This window comes from Girardinichthys multiradiatus, chromosome 12 (genome assembly GCF_021462225.1).
Source record: "Girardinichthys multiradiatus isolate DD_20200921_A chromosome 12, DD_fGirMul_XY1, whole genome shotgun sequence".
In the NCBI taxonomy this organism is placed as follows: domain Eukaryota; kingdom Metazoa; phylum Chordata; class Actinopteri; order Cyprinodontiformes; family Goodeidae; genus Girardinichthys; species Girardinichthys multiradiatus.
In genome coordinates this window covers 12661335-12679055 of record NC_061805.1, presented here as the reverse complement: position 1 = coordinate 12679055, position 17721 = coordinate 12661335, and the positions used below count along the sequence as shown (strand labels likewise).

The 17721-nt window shown below is 41.6% G+C and overlaps 1 protein-coding gene across 2 annotated transcripts in view; it reads left to right on the top strand.

The window, feature by feature from the left end:
• zmat4a (zinc finger, matrin-type 4a) overlaps positions 1-17721 on the top strand; it is a 277406-nt gene that overhangs the window by 192539 nt on the left and 67146 nt on the right. The gene's annotated exons all lie outside the window — the stretch shown is intronic.

The following is a 17721-nucleotide window of genomic DNA, read 5'->3' as shown; positions in this document are numbered from 1 at the left end:
TTCAGGCACTTTAAGTTGCATTTCTGATGGTTACCACTGATTACTAAAGTATTGCATTCATTTGTTTACCTTACATAAGATGCAGTTGGTAATGGTCCTATTTTATTTCAGAAAGGATCCTATTATATTGTTTATTTAATAATGAATATCTGGCAAGGATTTAGAAAACCGAGCTAACTTTGTAACCATAAATTCCTTTTGGGATCATTCATATTTAAAATAATGTTTTCAAAGCCATTTGTCTCTTGACGTTTTTGGGTCTGAATACACTCATGAAAAAAAAATAGGACATTCTACGAGTATTTTTTCTAATAGATTTGTATTTGTGGATATTTAATATAATTTTAACAACAGAGAAAATGTTTACTTTTTGAAATAAGTACATTTTCAAAAAATGCCAACATTCTGCAAAAAGGAGGGTTGCCATATTTAAACCACAGCTTGTTGTGATCTTGACTGTAAAGTGAGAGTGAACACCATGCTAAGATCTAAAGAAGCTTTCAGAAAGAAGATTGTAGCAGCTTAGGAGTCAGGCAAAGGATTTAAAAATAACAGATAAGAATTTTAATCAGCCATTCCACTGACTGAAAATAGCTACAAGTGGAAGACATTAAAAACAACTACCAACATGCCCAAGCAAATCAGCTGTTAAAGCAGATTGCAAGATGCTAAAAGAAGTCTCCAAAAATCCTAAAAAGTAATACCAGAAAAAAACAGCAGGCTCTTGCTTGGTTGAAGCGAAAGTGCATTCCTCTACAAAGAGACTGCACACATTTAACATTCATAGGAGGTTTGCAAGTAGGAAATATTTTCTCTCTGATAAGAACCTTATGGTCAGACTAAAGTTTACCAGACAGAACAATGACACAGGCCAGGACTTCTTGAATTATCTCCTTTGGACAGATGAGACACCACAACAGAGGTCATGTTTGGCATTACTAAACAGGAATAGAATATCGTTCCAACTGTGAAGCACAGAGCTGGGGGTGTCATAGTTTATGGTTGCTTTGCTGTGACAGAACCTTCCCAGCAAAACCATCATGAATCTCTTTTATAAAACACTTCAAGGCGGGATTAGAGTATATTTTTGCCCTCTGCATTTGTTTTACAAATGAGCCAACATGACGCTTAAGGTTGACGTCAGCTCGCCTCTGTTATACCCGTGATTCGCCAAATGAGGTAGTCATAGGCATCGGCTGACTTGTATAAGAGGAATTTGGGGTCAGGGGAGGGATGTATTAATGAAATATGGGTTGTGCGACCAGCTGGCTGTGGGTAATAAAAGCACAACGGGACTCAGAAATCATTTTAGAGAAGAGTAAGATGGAACAAGAAATTTTATTTTTTGCATTTGCTCTCCCTACAACATGGTCGCTACACTGATTTTGTCTGCCATTATTGTTTTCAAAAGAACATGTGGGGAGACTTTTGCTGCATGACACCTCCTGTCATCTCACAGTGCCAGCTTTGTTTTTGGAAAACTCACAGCATGGCTTGATATTGCCGTATCCACTTGTGATTTATGTATGGCCAGAGGGAGCTCAGATGTAGCTCATTTATTATTATTATTATTATTATGCATCCACCATGAATTCGACCAAGAGGTTGCTTGAGGAAAATGTGAGACCATCTGTAAAAAAATGAAAGCTGAAGCAGAATTAGGTTTTTGCAGGTCAGATAACACTTATGGAGGATGGCAACCCAATTTTCTTATAAACCTCCAACTCTAAGGATAAGGTGTCAAACCTTTATAATATGGCTTCCAAATTGCAGTCTGCCTCATTAGTGTCTATAAGAACTGTTTGGGAACAGGATTTGAATTTTGCTGTCACCGATGAGACATTGGATTCAAAGTTTGATCAACTATATTCCTTATTATATGTGTCCTAGACTAGCAAGCATATATCCAGATGTTAACCCTCTCTGTGATAAATGTAAGAGTGCATCTGCTTCACTATTTTATATGTACTGGTCCTGCCCCTACCTAGATAATTGTTAATATTGATAATATTCTTTAATAGTCTTTCAGACTATTTTTGATATTTCATACTCGTACTCCTCGTCTTCCGCTTCATCCGGGACCAGATCGCGGAGGAAGCAGACTCAGTAGAGACACCCAGACGTGCCTCTCCCCAGACACCTCCTCCAGCTCCTTCGAGGGGAGCCCAAAGCGTTCCCAGGCTAGCCGAGAGACATAGTCCTCCAGCGTGTCCTGGGCCGTCCCCTAGGCCTTCTCCCGGTGGGACGTGCCTGGAACACCTCCCGAGAAAGGCGTCCAGGAGGCATCCGGTATAGATGCCCGAGCCACCTCAACTGCTTCCTCTCAATGTGGAGGAGCAGCGGCTCTACTCCAAGCTCCTCCCGGATGGCCGAGCTCCTCACCCTATCTCTAAGGGAGTGCCCGGCAACCCTACGGAGGAAGCTCATTTCAGCCGCTTGTATCTGGGATCTCGTTCTTTCTCGTTCGTCATGACCCAAAGTTTATGGCCATAGGTGAGGGTAGCAGCATAGACCCCGGAATCTTGTCAAAGCTCTTCCGGAGGTGGGAGTTGAATACATCCCTGGACGAAGGCTCTGCCAGACATTCAAAGCCTGCCAAGCCTGTCCGGCTTTCTCCTTTTCCAACGGATTCAACGCACCACCAGGTGGGGATCAGTGGACAGCTCAGCCCCTCTCTTCACTCGAGTGTCCAAAATATGCAGCCAGAGGTCTGACGACATGACAACAAAGTTGAATATCAACCTCCTGCCTAGGGTGTCCTGGTGCCAAGTGCACTGATGAACACCCTTATGCTTGAACATGGTGTTCATTGTGGACAATTCGTGACTAGCACAGATGTCCAATAACGAAACACCACTCGGATTCAGATCGGGGAGGCCATTCCCCCTGATCCCGCCTCTCCAGGTGTCACTGTCGTTGCCCATGTGGGCGTTGAAGTCCCCCAGCAGAATTATGGAGTCTCCGGGAGGGGCACTATCCAACACCCCCGACAGGGGCGCCAAGAAGGCCTGGTACTCTGCACTACTGCTTGGCCCGTAGGCCGAAACAACAGTCAGAACCCTGTCCCCAACCCGAAAGCACAGGGATGTGAGCCTCTCATCCACTGGGGTAAACTCCAACACAAGACGGCTGAGCTGGTGGGAAACAAACAAAACCCCTCAGCCCGCCGCCTCTCCCCGTGGGCCACTCCAGGGTAGAAGAGAGTCCAGCCCCTCTCGAGGAGATGGGTTCCAGAGCCCACGCTATGGGTGGAGGTGAGCCCGACTGTCGATATCTCTCGACCTCCCACACAGGCTCAGGCTCCTTCCCCCCCAGCGAGGTGACATTCCACATACATAGAGCCAGCCTAAGCATCCGGAGATCGGGCCGCCGAGGTCTTCACCTTCGTCCGCTGCCCATTCCTCTTTGCACCGGTCCCTCATGGTCCCCGCTGCAGATGGTGGGCCCACTGGGGGATGGCCTCGAGTCTCTTGTTCGGGCTTGGCCTGGCCAGGTCTCGTGAGGAGCAACCCAGCCACCAGGCGCTCTTCGACGAGTCCCAACCCCAGGCCTGGCTCCAGGGTGGGACCCCGGTTCCGCCATACCGGGTGACATCACGTGCCTCGATTTTGTGGTCCTCATGAAGGTGTCTTGACCTGCTCTTTGTCTGACCCATCACCTAGAGCCTGTTTGCCATGGGAGAGCCTACCAGGGGCATTTAAGCCCCAGAAAACATAGTCATTAGGATCATTTGAGCACTCAAACCCCTCCACCATGTTACGGTGGCCGTTCAAGGAGGGTTTTTTTTCCGATATTTTAAATCATCAAATCGAGCCAAACCCCCTCTGTGCCATCTTTAACCCAGGTGTGCTATTTTTTTTCATTTTTACTGGCAAGAAGAACTGTGTTACTTCAGTCAATGGACCCTGAAGAATATAAACTATCTATGTGTGTAATATAAACCATCTATGTGTGCAACTGGAATGTGTGGAAATAGGGGGGTCAAGCTTAGGAAGTGAAGCATAGAAGGGTCCTAGGGGAATGAAAACATAGGGAGTGAGAAGCACAGAGAGGGCAAGGGCATAAATTGGTGAATGACAAGGGAGTACAGGATAGAGAGATTCCAAGGTCGTAAACAAGTGGAGGACAAGGAAGGCCGAGACAAGACAAGACAAGCTTGCTATAAGAAAACAACTAGAAATACTCCATATTTGGACATAAGGAAATGTTATGTTATACATGTGTGACATGATATATGTATATGTTGAACACACCCTTGAGACTGAATAAAACGAGCTGGAAGCAGAGAGTTGATCAGAGTTGGGCTTGTAGCTGCATGGGGCCTCCATCTCTCACTCTGTGCAGAAGGTGAACATAAGTAGATTGTACTTGTGTTTATTTCACTCTTTGTGAGCTGGATTAGGGATCTCATATAATGTATGGATTTTGTAAACATTCTGTACACAATTCTGGGGTTAGCGACCATATTTTACAGACCTTGCCGGTCTTTCTTGTTTTGTTTTTTGAAAAGCCCACCACAATTGCCTCTCAGTAGCCCTTCCCCATCTTCTAATGTCCCCTCATTAATTTGATCTTTTTTTTTTTTATTGTTGTTTGTATTATTTACACTCTTTGTTTATCTCTATAATTCTGTTGAAATATTGATATTGATGTTGATGTATAAATATATATTATACATTTAGTTTTTTGTTTACTAGCTGACTGGGTTTGTCTGTGATTTGAGAAGATGGCATTAAAAGTAGAAAATGGGTTTGTATAATACAAACCTTTTGTCATCTGACAAGTTAATCAATAAAATACCTTGAAAAGAAAGCTGAAGCAGAACTGGACCCTGCAACATAAAAAATCCATCAAGGACTGGCTGAGAATTAAGATATGGAATGTCTGGGGCAGAGTTAAAGCCCAGATCTTGATCTTATTGTGATGGCCCTCATCGTCACCCACAGCCACAGCAGCATCCCCCAAGCCATCTACAGCTGCAGCTGAATTTCCGGCTGGGTTTTCCTCCTGCTTAGGATGATGTCGTCATCGGAGGGCAGTCGCCACCGGGAAGGTTCGGGTGGGTGCCTCCTACTCATCCACGGAGGGTCCACCCGCCATAGCTTCCTCGGCTGTTTTCCCCGCAGTTGGTGGGTGGTTACTCAGCGCCCTCTGCAGGTCCCCAGTCGTCGGTGCGGCCTCCAGTTCCGGCATGGGTTGAAGCCGAGCTGGAGTTTTTTAAGCAGGATCTTATGAAGTCACGTTGCTACGAGGTTGTGCTTTACTTAATGGAGAACCCACAATATTTGGAATTGGTGCATTCTGTTCTGCAAGCGGAGTTTCTTTCAGAGGGATGGCTCGACGCTCCAGCTCTAGTCTCCGCTGAAGGTCCCTTCGCCCCTCTTCTTGTTGCCGTGAGGGCAGCGCAGAGCCCCACTGATCCTGCAACCAAGCTTCAAGAGCCTCAGCATGCAGCCAAGCTTCAAGAGCCTCGGCTTGCAGTCAAGACCTCAGAGTTTCGTCAGGGGTCCAAAAAAGGACCACCTCTGATCTATGTTCCAGAGTTTCCTGAGGGGTCCAAAGAAGGACCGCCTCTGATCTATGTTCCAGAGGGTTTCGAGGTCGAACCGCCTCTGATCTATGTTCCCGACTTTCCAGAGGGATTCGAGGTCGAACCGCCTCTGATCTATGTTCCAGAGGGGTTCAAGGTCGAACCGCCTCTGATCTATGTTCCAGAGTTTCCAGAGGGGTTCGAGGACGAACCGCCTCTACTTCCTGTGCCAGAGAGGTTCAAGGACGAACTGCCTCTACTTCCTGTGCTGGAGGGGTTCGAGGACGAACCGCCTCTATTCCCTGTTCCGGAGGGGTCCATGGGTGGACTACCTCTGATTCTGGCTCCAGGGTCTAAGGACTGTGTTCCTGGCACAACTGACGTTTTGCCCAAGGCGCCAGACTCTACGCCTGACTTTGAGGCGCCAGACTTCACGCCTGATTATGAGGCATCTGACTATGAGCAGCCTGACTCTTCGTCTGACTTCAAGCTCCGAAGTTCCTCTACTCGGCGCGGACGACCTCTAGACTTGCTCCGAGGGTCCACTACTCGGCGCGTCCGACCTCCTAACCGTCAGGTTCTTCGCCACTGGCTTCTTCACTGCAGGCCACTAGACCGTCACCTCCTTCGCCGTGAGCCTCTTCGCTGCAGACCTCCTGAATGCCTGCCCCTTCGCCGCTGGCTTCTTCGCTGCAGACCTCCTGATTGTCTGCCCCTTTGCCGCTGGCGTCTTTGCTGCAGGCCTCCAGCCCTTCAGCTTCTTTGTTGCTGGCTCCTTCGCTGCCGGCCTCCAGACCGTCATCTCCTTCGTCGCTGGCTTCATCGTTGCCGGCCTCCTGATCATCATCTCCTTCAGCGTTGGCTTCTTCGTCACCAGCCTTTGGATCATCCGCCCTTACTTTGTCGGTCTCCTAGACTCAGTTTTTATTTGAGTTTTGAATTATGGACTCTAGTTTTTTCCCTTATTGGATTTATTTTGTGTTTTTGGACTCTTGCCCTCCTTCCAAGGCCCCCTACGCCCGCCCTGGTCGAGTTGTTTGTGTTTTTTGGACTCTTGTTTGGACTTGTTTGGACTGTTGTTTTCTTATTTATCATTTAGAATGGGTTTTCTCTTTATTATGATTATTATTATATTTCTCTAGTTTAAGTCTTTATTATTCCAGTCCCTCCTGATAGGTTACTTTTAGTTATTGTTTACATTTTGGTTTGTATGTATTCTAGTCCTCACGTTCTCTGCTTCCTTTCCAGTTATTTCAGTCAGTGTTTGTTTAGGTTTGTTTACTTTTATTGTTAGGGTTTCTTTTGTTAGTTCTTATTTATCTTTGTCTATAGTTTTGCTTAGGTTTTTTCACTGTATTGTTTATTAGTCCTTTCTCCCATTGTTTAGTTTTGTATTATTTCACCTGCCCTTCAGCCTCCCTGTTTGCCTCATCACACCTGTCCCTAGTTCTTTTGATTGGCTGTCTATTGTTACTCTCTCATGTCTCTCTTTATATTAGTTGGTCTGTGTTCTTAGTTCCTCGCTGGTTCCTCTCGTACACTACCCCTGTTTATGCTCAGTTTTGCTACATTATAGAAGTGAGTACACATGTAAGTTTTGGGCTCGACTCATGTTTGTACCTGCTGTCATTTATGTTACGTTTTGGAGACCTTTGATTAAAAAGAAGCCTTACACTCATCATGCTGCTGCCAAGCTTTTGTCTGCACATTAGTCCAATAAAACCTCAGAATGTGACAATAGGCTACATTTTTTTCATGATAAACTTGAAATCAAAACTTGATCAACGATGAAAATACTTAAATGGTATAAAGATATTTTTGTAGTTTTAAAAAGTAATTTTTCATGTATGATTATATTATTGCAATAAAAGTTTAATTTGTGCTTTTGTCAATACTCCTTTGAGACATTTGTTGTCATCTTTATCAGGGGTGCCAGTAAATGTCAAGTATGTTGTATGTTGTAGGGTCACTAAAATTCAATAGATTTCCATTTATCTTTAGAAAAATCCATTTAGTTGTTGTAACTATGTTTCAGTTTCAATAGCAGGATGCGCTATCCTTGAAATCATGCTCCTAGTTTGGCTAACAGCAATGTTTAATTATCTAATAAAAAACAGTCATAAAAACTAGACATTATAAATCTGACTTTGAAATTGTGGCTTAGTTCCTACTACTTTGTATATTGCCATTTAGAATGAGTGAAAATGAATCAGAGCTCTGGAAATACAGAATAAATCTACTTAAATTCCATGCTGTGCAATAGCTGTTGCTATCCCCCTAGTCCATCATTGTGACTGCCAAGCCAAGAGCTTTACTGTGCATCGTATAATCCCTTGGTTGTACTATATTTTTTTTCAACTGGCATGACAGAGATTCACAACAAATATTGTCATATTTTATATGCTGAGACAGTTCTCTGTTGGGGAGAAAGTTCAGAAATTCTATTCAGCATTTACTACATGATCAAAACAGCCTCAACATTCTGTCAACGGTATCTGATCTGTCCTTTAACAGCTATCTGAAAGAAATTTAACATGTGTTTGGTAGAAAGCTTTCGTGTAAAAGGATAAATGGCCTGGACATCCAAAGCACTACAATCGGTCATCCACCCATGCATACACACATTCGAACACAGAGTAGTTGGCTATATTGTAGCCACAGCTGCCCTAGTGCAGATTGACAGAAGTGAGGCTGCCATACAATCAGCACCACCAGGCCTTCTGACCACCATCAGCAGGGAAAGAGGGTGTAGTGTCTTGACCTCTGTGTCCAAGGACACAGAGACTAGGAGGGACAGAGCGGGGGTTCAAACCTGCAACCCACTAGTTATGGGTAAAACCCCTACCACTTGACCCACCATGCACATAGGGTAAAGCATTATTTTTCTCTATAGTGTGACATATTTTCAGATAGAATTTGGTGCTGTATTGTAAAATGTCCTGTGTCAGTCACATAAGCGTGTAAATTACACAGCACTCTGTGTGCAATTAAGGAGTTTAGAGCAACTTCTTCCGAGCCATCTGGTGATTTTACTGTGATGCACCTGTTGCAATTAAAATCTTTAGTGTCTGTGTGCTAACAATAAGCACACAAACACAAGGTTTAATCTCAACAAAGTCAATGAATAATAACAGTTAATTTATTAAACGTATTTGTAATATTGCAGAGATGTCAGCGGTCCTGTTGATGTCACACAGCGTGACATGTATATGTTTATTTGTCAACAGTGGGTAACTGTGATCTGAACACTCAGGACGGATTTTTGTGGCAGGTTGGGAAAGTTGTTGCAGCACTAGCTTGTCTATTTACTTCTGGATCTGCCAGAACACATCTTAACACCAGGTGTTGACAGGGCAAATGAAAATGCATTTTTAGAAAATACCAATGTGGACCTACCCTTCAAATCTTTGTTCTTTATGCTCGAATTATGATTCTAAATACTTTAGAACTTTGATTGTTTGTTAAATGTACGTTTTTGTTTTTTGTCATCTTTCCCGCTCAATGTTTTGGACTACATTAAACACAATTTTCCCTTTTTTCCAATCTCCTTATACAGGTGCTGTTTTTTAAATGACAAACTTGAAATGAGCACAGCTCACATTAATTGTGCTGTCCTCAGGAGTGAATGCTTTGTACTTTATGCAGGAAAGAGCCTTAACAATTTTCCCCGAAGGCGAGAAGTTAGAAGCTGATAAGTGCGGTGTGTCTTTGCGCATGCGCATATGTATCTGTGAAATGACACAAGTGGTTCAGATGTTATGTACGTGTAATTCTTTAACATATTGAAATGCTGCCAAAAGCTTTACAAGATTTCAATGAGAGCCGCTATGTTGGAAAAATGACCATAATAAAATACATTTTAAGTGGGAAAAGAGGAGAAGAGAGAAATAACAGATTAAAAAAGATGCCAGTCTAGAACAAAAATGCCAGGCGTGAAATAATCAATCTGCTACCTAGTGAATGATGTCAAGACCAACGGACATTATTTCAAACAAAATATCATAAATTGGGTCTTGTTGAAGCTGTAAACGTAGTTCAGAATATTCAGGTGGTGAACTATGAATATTAAATAATTCATTTGAACCTGGGTGAACTGAATTTAGAACCAGATCTTGTTAAGGGTGGATTGGCAACACACTGGTAAGAGCCTTATGATTCTCTAAATGCCAATTTCTTAGACTTCAACTTAAACTGCAGTTGGGCCACTTTTCTGCTATGTTTCTAACAAAAACCTGTTCAGCCCAGTATTTCAGCAGAAAAATTGACTTTGCACCTGGAATGTAGCTCAACAGATCGAAACTGGCCTCTTGATAACATTAAGGAGCAAAGTCATTACACACTGTCTGAACTTTATCACTCATGTCGTACATCAAGTTGTAGGCAGTGTCCTTGCATACTGTCCCTGAGTGTTTTGTGGTTCCTTGGGTAGCTGTGAAAAGAAGACAGTGTTTCCTCATTTTGTCAATATTCCGTTAAGACAGCAAAGGTTAGACTGCAATTACACCTGTCAAGCATCCCAACAGATATATTGTGTTTCTTCTGAGCCCATTACAACTGTTAATTGGAGATGCAGTTCTGGCAGACATGATTTAGCACCTTGTTTCTCACCTTTTCAGACCTTCCTTTGAAGCTCACAGTTACAGTTATCAAGCTGTTGCTCACAGCTGTGCTTTATATTTACTGCTCTCTGTGACTATAAAAGAGATCTATTACAACCTTAATGGTAGACTCAGAGATGGGAAAATTACACTAAGATGTTAAAGGTCCTCTTCATAAGAAAACAAGGGACAAAGCATCTCTGAATTGTTCAATTCAGAGATGCACGACCTCTTCAAGATATTTCATTTCTGCTTTCTGCACAATTTCTATCTCTGTCCAATTTCAGAGAACAGTCTTATCTGAGATTTTTTTAGAGCAACCATTTTATTTCTTCAATGGGATGAAAACACTTGAGCGATGATTTCATTATGGAAGTCCATTTCACGCTATAGTATATTTTAAAATATCCCCCTTGTGACTCAGTTAAACAGATCAATTTATCTAAATTTAAATTTTGCAGATGTTCTTTGAGCTGAGGTACCCTGCTGCAGCCATGGCAGGAATGAGCTCAGCTTGTGGTCTGTGAATAGGCCAGATGGCAGCTTGTTCATTTAGCATGAACCTTGGTCCAACACCACAAATAAAGGTGGTCCTGGACCAATAAACACTCCACATGGAGGAGTGTATTGCCAATATGGTCCCTGCAAGCCTCTAAGTTAATAGGTCTCAATTAGCTGAGAGAAAACAAGTTAGTCTGTCAGGGTTTGACATTTTGGACTCTGTTTGGCTTTGTGTTTTGCTTTTCAGTTGGGTATCTTTATTCTTTGGCCTTAGCAGTTTTGTTAGTTTATTTCTCCAGTCAATTTGATGTTTTGTTCTCTCTCCAGCCTCCTAGTGTTTGTTGTTTTCTTCCTCTCGCTCTTAGTTCCTTTTGTGGTTGCTTTCTTATTACTTTGTGTGGTATTATTATTATTATAGTTCTTTGTCTTCCTTGGATTCTTTAGTTTAATTTCTCATTTAGTATCTCTGTGTTTATTTATGGTTAGGTATTTGTTCTCTTTCCAGCTCTTCCTTATAGGTTAGCTTTAGTTATTGTTTATTTTTGGTTTGTTCATATTCTGGTTCTCTCTTTCTGTTTCCTTTCCTGTCAATTCAGTCAGTGTGGTTAGGTTTGTTTACTTTTGTAATCAGGTTCTCTTTATGGGCTCTTTGTTCGTTCTTAGGTTGTTGTTGGTGTTCCTATGTTCCCTCTAGTTTCTCTGTTTACTTTAGTTCATGGTTATTCTAGTTTTCTTATGCTTCAATTGATTATTTATCTTTGTTTATGGGTTTGCTTGGTCTGTGTTTCTCTTTATTGTTTATTAGTCACTTCGCCTATGCTCAGTTTTTGTATTTGTTTCACCTGTTCCTTCTGTCTCCCTGCCTCCTTGTCACACCTGTTCTTAGTTCCTTTGATTACCTGCCTTTGTCTCCCTCTGTATATTAGTTGGTTTTGTTTCATTATGCTTTAATGGTTCCTTCCGTTACAACCTCTGATTCTGTTTCGCTACGTTCCTGCAGAGAGTACTTATGTAAGTTTTGGTCTTGACTCTTGTTAGTACCTGCAGTGATTTTTGCCACGTTTTTGTAAAAACCTCTGGAATGAAGACTGAAGACTTCTTACAACATGTTGCTGCCCAGCTCTTGTCTGCACTTTGGTCCACTTCAAAACCTCATTATGACATACAGGTCCTTCTCAAAAAATTAGCATATTGTGATAAAGTTCATTAGTTTCTATAATGTAATGATGAAAATTTAACATTCATATATTTTAGATTCATTGCACACTAACTGAAATATTTCAGGTCTTTTATTGTCTTAATATGGATGATTTTGGCATACAGCTCATGAAAACCCAAAATTCCTATCTCACAAAATTAGCATATTTCATCCGACCAATAAAAGAAAAGTGTTTTTAATACAAAAAACGTCAACCTTCAAATAATCATGTACAGTTATGCACTCAATACTTGGTCGGGAATCCTTTTGCAGAAATGACTGCTTCAATGCGGCGTGGCATGGAGGCAATCAGCCTGTGGCACTGCTGAGGTCTTATGGAGGCCCAGGATGCTTCGATAGTGGCCTTTTGCTCATCCAGAGTGTTGGGTCTTGAGTCTCTCAACGTTCTCTTCACAATATCCCACAGATTCTCTATGGGGTTCAGGTCAGGAGAGTTGGCAGGCCAATTGAGCACAGCGATACCATGGTCAGTAAACCATTTACCAGTGGTTTTGGCACTGTGAGCAGGTGCCAGGTCGTGCTGAAAAATGAAATCTTCATCTCCATAAAGCTTTTCAGTAGATGGAAGCATGAAGTGCTCCAAAATCTCCTGATAGCTAGCTGCATTGACCCTGCCCTTGATAAAACACAGTGGACCAACACTAGCAGCTGACACGGCAACCCAGACCATCACTGACTGTGGGTACTTGACACTGGACTTCTGGCATTTTGGCATTTCCTTCTCCCCAGTCTTCCTCCAGACTCTGGCACCTTGATTTCCGAATGACATGCAGAATTTACTTTCATCCGAAAAAAGTACTTTGGACCACTGAGCAACAGTCCAGTGCTGCTTCTCTGTAGCCCAGGTCTGGGGAATGCGGCACCTGTAGCCCATTTCCTGCACACGCCTGTGCACGGTGGCTCTGGATGTTTCTACTCCAGACTCAGTCCACTGCTTCCGCAGGTCCCCCAAGGTCTGGAATCGGCCCTTCTCCACAATCTTCCTCAGGGTCCGGTCACCTCTTCTCGTTATGCAGCGTTTTCTGCCACACTTTTTCCTTCCCACAGACTTCCCACTGAGGTGCCTTGATACAGCACTCTGGGAACAGTCTATTTGTTCAGAAATTTCTTTCTGTGTCTTACCCTCTTGCTTGAGGGTGTCAATAGTGGCCTTCTGGACAGCAGTCAGGTCGGCAGTCTTACCCATGATTGAGGTTTTGAGTGATAAACAAGGCTGGGAGTTTTTAAGGCCTCAGGAATCTTTTGCAGGTGTTTAGAGTTAACTCGTTGATTCAGATGATTAGGTTCATAGCTCGTTTTGAGACCCTTTTAATAATATGCTAATTTTGTGAGATAGGAATTTTGGGTTTTCATGAGCTGTATGCCAAAATCATCCGTATTAAGACAATAAAAGACCTGAAATATTTCAGTTAGTGTGCAATGAATCTAAAATATATGAATGTTAAATTTTCATCATGACATTATGGAAAATAATGAACTTTATCACAATATGCTAATTTTTTGAGAAGGACCTGTAGTCAAGCTGTTGCTGAGTCAATCTTAACTTAGCATCCCTATGTACAGGTAAAACTTCCAGTCCTCATCAGGCATGGGCCACTATGAGATTCTCAAGGTATGATAAACTGGAGCAAAAACATAGGATAAACACTCACTAAAATTTCCTAGTAGATTTTTAAGTGAGCTATCCACAGGATATTGTATTTTGTTCCTATTCAGCTCTTAATAGATCAGCATAAGTATTACAAGCGATGTTATCTGGCTAATAAGTTCAATTGTAAGTGAAGGAAGCCATCTTGTAGTCAACTACTTTATCCACCTTATTCCTCAATCCCATGATGAATTCTGCTGGCAACTTCCTGGCCAGAATCTTTACATCTTTACATGCAAACAAATGGTTTCTTGCTGAGCAAATATGAATAAAGAGATGTTTGCAAATCAATCTCTACATCTTAAACAAGATATAAAAATTGTGTGTGTGTGTTAGCTGAAACGACCACAACAGGGGGGTTAACTTTAAGATATATTATTATAATGGGCCAAAGGTTCAACAGCTTATGCTTTCCTACGTTTTTTTAGTTTTTGTAGTTCACTGTCTGGTTACTTTCTTTCCAAACTTACATCAGGATCAGATGAAACACATCAGAAAAAAATTGTCTCCACATTCATCAGACCCACAATCTGTTCCAGTTTTCATACAGAAACAGAATTCCAGCTTAATCCATATAAATGACACTACCTAGCACATTTTTCTTCCCTTGCATTCTCTCTTGAGGTGCCTCTCTTTTCACAACTCAACAAACGAGTTTCCAATGACTCATCTGCAATGCCTGAGAGGGTAGGAAGTAAAGGTGATGGAGGGGAGAAACTTCTGCGGCCCCAGGGCTTCCAGCGCTTCATTGCTCATGCACCACAGCATCATAAGGGAGCGGCTACAGGTGGAAGGCATTGACTGATACCAGAGCCGCTGTATAATATTTCACCCTTTCTAAAAGAGTTTGTGAAACAGGCAGAGAGCACAACCACACCACCTTCTGCAAAACTTTTATGTCATATGCTGACTGTGTCCGAGGACGTCGGTGCAAAATTGAAATCTCAGGGCAGCTGGCAGCCCACTGACAGCGGGCTTATTGTGCAGCTTATCAGTGGGGGAAGTGAAAGGGAGAGATTTGCTGCTCTCTCTGGGGGAAATATTGCCCTCCATCAAAATGTTGGAGGGGAAAGAGCTGACATCACCATCTCAGAAGAAAACTGTTACTAAGTGCAAATTTCCACCACCTCCTGCCAAAACGCTGAAGGAAGAAAGAAGACAGACTATCTATTTCAGCAGCTCAATCTCCGGTGACACATTTTTGTAAATGTTTTGTCACAGGGGGGAATCAGATGATTGGGGGGGGGTTATGGAAATGTGACTCAATGAGAGCACAGTGACATTTATTTTCTCTTGGCCTTTTGCTCTGAGGCATATGGATGAGGAAGCTAACTTAATTGTGGGAGCAAGGCAATCAAGGGGGGCATTATTCATATCACAATAAGATTAGTACAACATGACGGCGATTACACAGGGTGTTCACAATTTGCAGCAACATGCTGCTGACTTAATGCATCTATAATCACAGTGAAAAGGCTGCTGGTGTGGGATTAAAAAAAAAGGAAATTAGCAACTTATTAACATTTCTGGATGCCAGATAATGCCAAATAAAGTTCCTTTTGCTGCTCAGATAAAACTCAATTACAGGGAATTATTTGTGTGTGTGTCTGTGTAAATTAACTAAATTTGGTAAAGGCATAGTTGCTCCAGATCTTTAGAGTTACCTTCTTTAGGATTATATTAGCTTCTTTAAGATTATAACCTATTTGTTAGGATCTACCTTTTTGAATTTGTTGTGGTTTTGTGTTTGTTTACTTTTCAGCTAGATGTTTCTATTTCTTTGGGTTTTGTAGTTATGTTTGTTTATTTCCTTCTGTTTCCTGATAGTTTCGTTCTCTCTCCTGCCTCCTAGTGTTTGTAGTTCTTTCTCCCCTCGCCCATAGTTCCCTTGGTGGTTGCTTTCTCATTTATTTATTACTTAGAATCGTTTTCTCCTTATTATTATTATTATTATTATTATTATTATTATTATTACAGTTCTCTTGCTTCCTTGGGTTCTCTAGTTTAGTTCCCGTTTAGTGTCTCTGTGTTTGTTTATGGTTAGGTTATTTGTTATTGCTGCACTCTTCTAGTTTATGAGTTTCTTGTTCCTGTTACTCCTCTTGTCATTAGTTTCCCCTTCAGTTATTTACTCAGTGTTTGTCTCCCTTTATGTTTGTAGGTCTTCCCAGCCTTATCCCTAGTTTAGTCCCTCGTGTTAGTTTTTATTGTGTCAGTTCCTTCTATAGGTTAGCTTGTAGTTATTGTTTGCCACTATACTTTGTTCCACTTATTGTTTACATTTCTTCTAGATCTTCACTTTCTCTGCTCCCTTCCCAATTAGTTTCAGTGAGTGTTTGTTTGGGTTTGTTTACTTTTGCAGTTAGGGTTTCCTTTATGGTTTCTTTTGTTAATTCTTATTTGCCATGTTCTTATATCTTAGGTTGTTATAGTTTTCTTAAGATCTGTTTCTCTGAGTTTGTTAATTAGTCCATTCTCCCATGTTTTAGTTTTGTATTAGTTTCACCTGTCTTCAGCCTCCCTGCTTCCCATGTCACACCTGTCCCTAGTTCTGTTGATTACCTGTCTTTTGTTCCTCATAGATTTCCCTCTGAATATTAGTTGGTCTGTTTTCCTTGTTCCTCGCTGGTTTGTTGTGCCTACTTCCCGTTATTGTTTCTTGTACTCTGTTTTACCTGGATTCCTGTAAATCCTTCTGTTATACCCTGCCTGCCTGCCTCCTGCTTTGCCAGAAATTGGATCTTAAATAAATCATCATTCTGCTTGCCATGCCATCTCCTCACCTGTCTCTGCACTTTGGTCCACAAAAACCCCAAACTATGACACTATTAATATCTTACCTGCAGTAGATAACTCTCTTGGCATCTTTATTTAGTATGCCAAGAAAGTTATCTTTATTTAGTATGTATAGGAAAACAAAGAGGTTTTCCTCGGGGGCTGAAGCCAATGCATGATATGACAGAGGTCAAGACCAAAGCAAACTTTCAACGTCTTAAAACATCTCCGGTTTGAGGCTAACGGTTAATCACCTTTCAATTTTTGTCACGTTTGCTTTGACTTGTTATTTACACAGAAGCCGGTGAATTTTCACGCAAGAAATGGAGGTAGGCAATTGTGTACCACCAACTGTTTAAAACAGAACATGCAGAGCATTTCTTGTCTGAGTAAAGGTCTGAGGTATATTGAAACAGTGGCACCCATTACTACAGTGACTTTAAGTGATCGCACTTGCGTCGTTGTCTCTGCTTGTAAAAAAGAGGAAATGAGTCCATAGTCATTTTTACCTGAACATTCATGTCACTAGCTGTAACATTGTAATTGTATTGAGTTATCCTGCATGAAACATCAACTTTTTTTGAGAATAACTAAAGTTTTCTGTGTGAAGCATCACCCACATTGCACACACCTCATTGATGCTATGAGTTTCCCACTCATGCTTCTTAGCTGACATTGTAGCATACAGAGCAAAAGCACTGAAAACACGCATACAGGTGAAGCATGTTGGGAAAACAGAGCAGAGATTTGGAGAGTGGTGCAGCAGGGTGGTTCATGCACTAGGCACAGCCTTCCTGCACATTTAGACTAATCCAAAAAAAGTTATTAAATAGTTATTATTGAAAGGGTATTAAAATAGCATCTGCATGAACTGCTATGACATCTCTGAGATTACAGCTGTTTTAAGACGAGGTGTCACTTTTACCTAATGTCAGGTTATGTCATATTTTACTCACTGTTCATGTTTTTGTTGTTCAGTGAAATAAGTGATTGTTCATTAAAATAAATAAAACTTGGATAAAGTTCAATGTGCAAAACTAACTATAGAAATGTACTGTTTTTGACTTATTATACTTGATGTATTATTTTTGCATAGATACTTACCAATGGTGGAAAGAAATCTCTATATTCCTGTCTGGGTTGAATACAGCTTGTTTAAATTACTACCTATTTGCTTTTAATTCCCACAAATCCATAATTCCCATGAAAATATTCCAAACTCCCCATTTTAACTGTTCATGTAATCTGGTGTTTTATTAACTGAAGATTTCAAGCAAGTTTAATTGATTTTTTCTACTTCATCACCAGTACCCTGCAATAGTGAAAAGACATTGAAAGTTCACCTGCGAGATGGAAATCTATTTGCATGAATCAATCTTCCTTTTCATTTTTTATCCTGCGGAATAGGTGTGTCTGGTTTTCATGGATTGACAATATACTGCCTCTGAAG